Source organism: Prionailurus viverrinus, chromosome B2 (genome assembly GCF_022837055.1).
Source record: "Prionailurus viverrinus isolate Anna chromosome B2, UM_Priviv_1.0, whole genome shotgun sequence".
Lineage (NCBI taxonomy): Eukaryota > Metazoa > Chordata > Mammalia > Carnivora > Felidae > Prionailurus > Prionailurus viverrinus.
Window position 1 is genome coordinate 92,498,411 of NC_062565.1, and position 7,658 is coordinate 92,506,068.

Sequence of the window (7,658 nt, forward strand, 5' to 3'; positions counted from 1 at the left end):
CCATGTAAAGTCACAGACATGTCCTTCATGTACTCTTTCACATAGGCACCGCCCTCACCTTTTCAGTGCCTTATCTTAAACAAAGAGAGCCGAAGAAGACCAAACATTTAAATCGATCTTTAGGAATAAAGAACAAACTAAAATAAAGAGACAAACCACACATGTAGAAGGAAGAAAGCTGGTGCAGGAAGCAGAGCAAAACAATATACCGACCATATTTAGACAGATAAGATGTATTGTTTCCATAAAACAAGAAAATATAGCCATCTTTAAAGTTTTGAGGACAAGAAACACCTTGAAAGATTTAAAATATGGTAACTAGTGCTCGCTTCAGCGGCACATATACTAAAACTGGAACTTTACAGAGAAGATTAGCATGGCCCCTGTGCAAGGATGACATGCAAATTCGTGAAGCATTCCATATAAAAACAAAAACAAGAAAAATAAAAAATAAAAAATAAATAAAATAAAATATGGTAACTAAAATTTAGAAATAAAATTAGCAGAAGGGCTCAAAGATAACAGAGCAAAAAAAAAAAAAACACATGGAAAATAAGCAAGAAAAAAAAAACACAAAAAGACCCAAGGGGACCAAAATGGGGAACAAAAAGCAAAATAGATACATTTAGTGTATTTAATATGTAGTGACTAAAAGAAATGTATTTCATAAACTGAAATATTAGTCCAAATAATTAACAGCAAGAGATGAATAAAAATATTTTTAAGATGTGAAAAGACTGTCAATTTTGTATCCTATGTAGTCTTCCTTATGAATCAACTGAAGGATTCTGATTCAGAAAATTAAGCATGAAACTAAGAGAAAATAGGACATTTCTTTCAAAAAGAAATAAGCAATCAACAAGGGAGAATAGTAGAGGGAATCCCAGACCACAACCTAGCCCCAGGCTTGTAAATCTACTTCCTGTTGCAGATTAGAACTGGAAACCTGTGGGCCCTGCAAGGACAGATTATCTGATAAGATTAGGCATTTGTAAAAAAGTAAGATATTTCTATGCATTTGAAAAGCTGATGCAGCAAATCAAGGAAAAAATAGTAATTGGTAAAAAAAAATAAGTAAACGGGAGTAAAAGAATTATTAACTCCAAGAAAACAATATGTTGTTAAGAATGAAAGATCAGTTCAGAAATGACTATTAATATCGTCACCATATTTTTCATATAAAAGTATATATATACATATACTGAGCTAGAAAGACAAAAACAGGAAGTAAAAAGCAAAAAAAAAACTTATGCTGTTTACCTTTTCATCATATAATTTAATAAAATAAAAATACATTTTACAACTTGATGTTATTTGTCAAGCAACTATTTCAAGCATAGAAGCTAAAGTTTACATTGCAGATGTTTGAGATAGTCTAGGAGGGAAAATTTAATTTACACTATAAAAATGTTTTCCCTCTACATTTAAAGAAGGATATCACAAAAGAGTAAATTTGCCACTTGAGATATATACATATATATATATTGAATTGCAGTTTATAGTTTTCTTATTACCTCAGGGAATAGTATTTGACAGAATACTGTAAATCCAAATAAAAATATCTACAAATCTAAGGGAACATGTCTTCTCTGACTATGAATTTTTTTTGTCTTTGTGTTTTCTTTTGAACAGTAAGCACACACACACACACACACACACACAAACATATAAAAGATATATGAGAAAAATTAAAAGCCTAAATAATTGAAGGTATGGTTATAGAGTTCCATAGATTAGAAGGCACATATTAGAAAGCTCAATATTGTGAAGATGTCAACTCTCCCCAAAATGATCTAAAGATTTGATTCATTAATGATCTCAATAGATCATGTGTATGTGCATGTGTTTGTTTCCACATTTAAAGATCTGTGATTACCCTGGGCTCACTGGATAATTTGGGATAATCTTTCTATGTTAAAGTTAATTGATTAGCAACTTTAATTCCATCAGCATCAGATATATTCATATATCAAAATAACATACAACAATAAAAAAATGAACTACATGAAGCAATACAAAGGATTAATACTTATAATATTGAGTAAAAGATCCCAGGTTAAAAAAAAAAGTACATACTATATGATTCTATTTATGTAAATAAGGTTCAAAAACTATCAGAACAAATCTAAGGTACTAAAATTCATAGTAGTTACCTTTGGCAAGAATATCTTCTGGAAAAAGAATGTAAAAGGCTTCTGAGATTTCTGATAATATTCTAAATGTAGCTGAGGTTCTAAAAAATAGTTAATGCTCTAAATGATTCAAAATTTAAGGATTCATTGAATATTCACTTAAGACTTATGTGATTGGTTATGCAAATATTATGTATTACACTTATAAATTTTCTTTTTAATTTCATGTAAACCTAGAAAATGTGAAACACTAGGTTTATCTTGAGTTTTTCAGGAAAGGTCTGATAAAGGAGGTGAGAGTCTTAAAACATGACTGAATATAAAAATATATTTGGGGGGGTGCCTGGGTGGCTCAGTTGGTTAAACTTCTAACTGTGGCTCATGTCATGATCTCATGGTTCCTGGGTTCAAGCCCCACATCAGGCTCTGTGCTGACAGCTCAGAGCCTGGAGCCTGCTTCGGATTCTGTGTCTCCCTCTCTTTCTTCCCCTCCCCTGCTCATGCTTTCTCTCTCCTCTCTCTCTCTCTTTCCTGAAAATAAATAAACATTAAAAAAGTTTAAAAAATACATAATAGTCTTATATTTTATTTAAGTCTTATATTTTATATATTATTTTATACAAAAATAAAATTAGAATACAAATTTAGCTCATAGCAAACATTTTTTTTAAATTTATTTTGAGAGAGAGAGAGCATGCAAGCAAGGGAAGAACAGAGAGGGAGAGAGACAATCCCAAGCAGGCCCCCAGCTGTCTCCTTGGAGCCTGATGTGGGGCTCAATCTCATGGTGATGAGATCATGACCTGAGGCAAAACCCAAGGTCAGATGCTTAACTGACTGATGAATGCAGGTGTCCTGTAAATATTTTCTTTTCTTTAATATCTGTTTTTGATAAATGCATTAGTTTCTTATTTCTGCTGTAACAAGTTATCATAAACTCAGTAACAAAAATGTTTTATCCTTTTTTTTGAAATTAATTGTATATGTTTATTGATTTTTGAGAGAGAGAGAGAGAGAGAGAGAGAGAGCACAAGAGGGTCAGGGGCAGAGAGAGAGGGGGACAGAGAATTGAAGCGGATCCATGTTGACAGCAGAGAGCCTGGTGTGGGGCTTGAACTCACGAACTGTGAGATCATGACCTGGGCCAAAGTCAGACTTTAACCAGCTGAGCCACGTAGGCACCCCTATAGTATCCTTATTATCTTATGGTTCTGTAGGTTAGAAGTCTTATATGGGTCTGTCTAATGGGGCTAACATCCAGGTGTCAGGAAGACTGCATTTCTTTGTAGCAAATCTAGGAAAGAATCCAATTCCTTGTATTCTCCAGGTTTTAGAGGCTGCTCACCTACCTTTGAATTCTGATCTCTTTCCAGCATTAAAGTCAATAATATCTGGTGGAATGTTTCTCATTTAGCATCACTCAAGCACTGAAAGTTCTGCCTCCCTTTTTCACATTGAAGACCCTTAATTACATTGGACCCACCAGGATAATCTCCTTGTGTTAAGCAGTTGATTAACACCCTTAATTCTATCTGCTAACTTATTCTTCCTTTGCTGTGTAAGGTAACATTCACAGGTTCCAGGGATTTGATTGTGGACATATCTGAGAGGCCATTAATATGCCTACGGTATTGGGCAGATGAGTTTGCTCCTTGAAATTTAAATCTAGATTATCAAAGATGAACATGTCATAGTTCATTTACAAAATCTAATTTCATTGTCAACTCTGGTTGCTCTCTATGGTTTAGGTGATTTTTTAGCCCATGCTTGTGGAAGACAAACTCTGCTACGAAATTTTAATATGAATCACTCTGACTTTTTAGCATGAAAATATTTAAACAAATTGAGTAAAAGAATAAAAGATCTTAATATATCTAGCCAGAAATGCTAATGTTGACCTTTATATTTCTGCTTCTTTGTTTACCAACTTGTTCATTGAGATTTATTTCTATTTTTCTAATCTCCCTGGTTTTAAATAGTTCATAAAAATTGTTAATCATAAAAATATACTATTGGCATTATAAGACTATAATAATTATTTCAAAGACCTTTGGTTCCTTTATAAAGACAAAATGCATTTCTTTACATGAACCTGTATTAATATTTTTTATACTAGATAATCTCATACAGGTGTTTTTAAGAAAAATATGTTTCCTGAAGATCCCTGAAAATATTTGTATCTTGAGAACCAGACAGTTGTCACTCTGAAATTTTACTTTTATTTTCAATTTTAGTTAATTTTTACTCAGTTCTAACATAGAATTGACTAGAACTTCTCAATGAACAGTATCAAAAATGAGACAAAAGCCTGTAAAAAGTACTCTAGGTCCATAGTTATCGTAGAAATATTATTACCCAGAAAAGTGATGAATAATGTTAGTTTAGGCAACACTGAACAAGAGCATGTAGGGCTAACTCTAGAAAAAAGCTATAATTATATTTGAAAATGATAAGTAAATTCTCCATGTTGGTAAATTAATACCTCAGTTTTTGGAAAAAATAATTTACCTTCTGTTATATTTTCTTACCTTCTGTATGTTGGTGAATGTGTGTGTGTGTGTGTGTGTGTGTGCATGTGTGTATACATGTATTTTTTTTCCTACCCAGAAACAGTGTAATAACAGTGGTAAGAAATTTCATGCCTGCTTTTTTTTTTTTTGCTTCTTTTTCTTTTAATATGGTTCATTCTTTTTGCAATATAAATCAAAATGAAATAAAATCTTGTTTTCTACTTTTATATATTTAACATGTCTTATTTTAATATTTACCTGGGCAAACATATATGCATAGACCTTACTATTGGTACATCATTGCAGTGTCTTTTTCCTTATAGGTTTACATGCTTTACTTGGAAGTAGATTTTCTTGGACCACCCTCTCTTCCCATGCCCAGGGAAAAATATGTGTCCTTGTTGATAAGTTCCTACTATTGTTCACATTTTAGTTAAAAAGTATTACATAGACTTAAAAATCTACATGTCAGTTCTATGTCAGTTCTAAAATAATGATAAACGAGAAATGATACAGCCAGAACTCATCCTGGAGCTTGGAGGGAATTTGCCACACAGCATGCAGCAACTGTGTGATCTTGTAAAAACCTTGGGGGACCTCCAAAGGGGTGCCTGGGTAGCTCAGTCATTAAGCATCTGACTTTGGCTCAGGTCATGATCTCAAGGCTTGTGGCTTTAAGCTCGGTATAGGGCTTTGTGCTGACAGCTCAGAGCCTGGAGCTTGCATGGGATTCTGTGTCTCCCTCTCTCACTGTTCCTCCCCCTCTCGTGCTCTGTCACCCCCCCTTCTCAAAAATAAACATTAAAAAAAGTTTAAAAATTTAAAAAGTGCAAATCTGACCAGAAATGTACCGTCTTCTGCTGAGTAGATCCATCCCCATGCAGCAATGCTATCTCCTTTAAACCTATTTGTATTTCTCTGTAATTACTCTACCACTGCGATGACCATGTAATCACTTCGATAGCTTAAAGTATCTGGACCTTTTATGGTATCTAAATAAAACTGAGTTGTAAAAATGAAAGTGGGGTGTATCATATTCAGTTACTCACTGAAAGAATTAAGTGAGTTTTTTCCCTTCTTCTGGCCTAGATAAGGTATAAAAAATTTCCTGTAGTATTGGAAAATATGGAATACGCTTTCTTATATGTCAAAACCTGACCCATAGAAAGCAATGGCTTTGAGTTTCATAAAGGACTTGAGAAATAACTTATTTCTTTTGTTATATTTTCCTCTACCAACTCATGAAATACATGCTATCAGTTCCACTTTTTAAAATAGTGTTCTATGCCTCATTTTCTTTATACACTTTCTGTACATGTTTAATGTTCAAAATATTATATTTTCAAAAATGGTTCTATAAATCCTAAAATTATCTTGCCATTGCATTGACCATAACTAGCACTTGTTAATATATTGAACAAACACACAAAATGTATTTTGAGTTCTCATTGAAATGATAGATACATTATTCATTTGTTCATTCCTCCACAAAATATTTGAGTATCCATAATTTGTCAGACACTATTATACTTGATGAGGATGCCACAATGAAAAAAATATATATTGTCCCTATTATGATGCTCAAATCTAACATGGAGAGAAAATAAATGTAACAATATACTAAATGTTAATAAATGGCATTGAGAAAAACCAGGAATGTCAGGGGTCTAAGTGAGCCTCTGGAAAGTGATTGCTATGTTTATATAGAGCAGTCAGGGTAGATTTCACTGATAAGGAAACATGAGCAGGAAACATGACCAGAAAGAAGCAAGGGAATGTGCTGTATGGCTATTTAGGGTAAGAGTGCTCCATGCAGAAAGAACAGCAAAGGTGAAGACAGGATTGGGAGAGTACATGGCATGTTTAGACCACCAACAAATTCACTGTGGAAGTAGAACAAGGAGGAAAGTGGTAGGATGTGAGGCCTGAGTGTAGAGGGTTTATTGTAAGTACCACAATAAAATTTGACAGTTCAAATCTCCCTTAATTGTAAACATTGTCTTTAAAATAAGAAGTAGACTTTCGGCAAGATGGCGGCTTAGGAGGACGCTGGGCTCACCTCAGGTCCTGCTGATCACTTGGATTCCATCTACACCTGCCTAAATAACCCAGAAAACAACAGAGGATTAGCAGAACGGAGTCGCCGGAGCCAAACGCAGACGAGAGGCCTGCGGAAGAGGGTAGGAAGGGCGGCGAGGCGGTGCGCGCTCCAAGGACTGGCGGGAGGGAGCCGGGGCAGAGGGGCGGCTCGCCGGCCAAGCAGAGCCCCCGAGTCTGGCTTGCAAAAGCGGAGGGGCCTGACGGACTGTGTTCCCACAACAAGCGCGACTTAGCGTCTGGGAGGTCATAAGTTAACAGCTCTGCTCGGAAAGCGGGAAGGCTGGAGGACAAAGGGAGGGAGAGCTGCTGAGCCCCCTGACAACAGAGCTCAGTTTGGTGGGGAACAAAGGCGCTTGCCAGCGCCATCTCCCCCGCCCATCCCCCAGCCAAAATCCCAAAGAGAACCAGTTCCTTCCAGGGAACTTGCTCGCTCCGTGCAAACACCCAACTCTGCGCTTCTGCGGAGCCAAACCGCCAAACCTCCAGCAGCGGATCTGACTCCCTCCCGCTGCCACAGGGCCCCTCCTGAAGTGGATCACCTAAGGAGAAGCGATCTAAGCCTGCCCCTCCTGCCCCCGTGCACCTTGCCTACCCACCCCAGCTAATACACCAGATCCCCAGCATCACAAGCCTGGCAGGGTGCAAGTAGCCCAGACGAGCCACACCACCCCACAGTGAATCCCGCCCCTAGGAGAGGGGAAGAGAAGGCACACACCAGTCTGACTGTGGCCCCAGCGGTGGGCTGGGGGCAGACATCAGGTCTGACTGCGGCCCCGCCCACCAACTCCAGTTATACACCACAGCACAGGGGAAGTGCCCTGCAGGTCCTCACCACGCCAGGGACTATCCAAAATGACCAAGCGGAAGAATTCCCCTCAGAAGAATCTCCAGGAAATAACAACAGCTAATGAGCTGA

At 36.8% G+C, this 7,658-nt stretch overlaps 1 non-coding gene across 1 annotated transcript; it reads left to right on the forward strand.

Annotated features, from left to right (window-relative positions):
- Nucleotides 1-321: 321 nt before the first annotated feature.
- LOC125166981 (U6 spliceosomal RNA) lies at nucleotides 322-428 on the forward strand. Its single transcript, XR_007152658.1, has one exon. It is a non-coding gene; the product is annotated as a U6 spliceosomal RNA (small nuclear RNA).
- Nucleotides 429-7,658: the final 7,230 nt, after the last annotated feature.